The sequence below is a fragment of the Cynara cardunculus genome, unplaced genomic scaffold (genome assembly GCF_001531365.2).
Source record: "Cynara cardunculus var. scolymus isolate 2C unplaced genomic scaffold, CcrdV1 Un_Scaffold_12641, whole genome shotgun sequence".
Taxonomy (NCBI): domain Eukaryota; kingdom Viridiplantae; phylum Streptophyta; class Magnoliopsida; order Asterales; family Asteraceae; genus Cynara; species Cynara cardunculus.
The window spans coordinates 1-838 of NW_020207841.1; the positions used below are offsets into that span (position 1 = coordinate 1).

Consider the following 838-nt stretch of genomic DNA (forward strand, 5'->3'; position numbering starts at 1 on the left):
GTGGCGCTGGCTGCTACGCTATAAGGGAAATAAGGTTGCACCTTCACCAAGGCAATTGCTTTTGGTGTAGTGGGTAAGCGCTTGATCCTAACAGTGAGCCCGATGCTCACGATGCCCCGTCGGCGTACGTACATGGTGCCCCATTTTGAGGCATCGTGGACGTTGTGTTGGCACGTAAACAAACCCTGGCACGACATATGCCAAGGAAAACAAAACATTAGAAGGACGCGTTCTTCGTGTCGCCTCGTTCGCGGAGCACACATGGGCCATGGCCTCTCAAAAACCATAAACGACTCTCGACAACGGATATCTCGGCTCACGCATCGATGAAGAACGTAGCAAAATGCGATACTTGGTGTGAATTGCAGAATCCCGTGAACCATCGAGTTTTTGAACGCAAGTTGCGCCCGAAGCCATTCGGCCGAAGGCACGTCTTCCTGGGCGTCACGTATCGCGTCTCCCCAGACCATGACTCCCCGATGGGGATTAGTTTCGTCTGGGGCGGAGACTGGTCTCCCGTGCGTTTGGTGCGGTTGGCCTAAAAAGGAGTCCCCTTCGGCGGATGCACGGCTAGTGGTGGTTGTTAAGGCCTTCGTATCGAGCCGTGTGTTGGGTGCCGTAAGGGAAGCGCTCTCTAAAGACCCCAACGTGTCGTCCTGCGACGACGTTTCGACCGCGACCCCAGGTCAGGCGGGACTACTCGCTGAGTTTAAGCATATCAATAAGCGGAGGAAAATAAACTTACAAGGATTCCCCTAGTAACGGCAAGCGAACCGGGAACAGCCCATCTTGAAAATCGGGCGGCCTCGCCGTCCGAATTGTAGTCTGGAGAAGCATC

At 54.5% G+C, this 838-nt stretch overlaps 1 non-coding gene across 1 annotated transcript; it reads left to right on the forward strand.

Annotated features, from left to right (window-relative positions):
* The first annotated feature begins 291 nt into the window (after positions 1 to 291).
* LOC112505594 lies at positions 292 to 447 on the forward strand. The gene has a single exon (XR_003068423.1). It is a non-coding gene; the product is annotated as a 5.8S ribosomal RNA (ribosomal RNA).
* Positions 448 to 838: the final 391 nt, after the last annotated feature.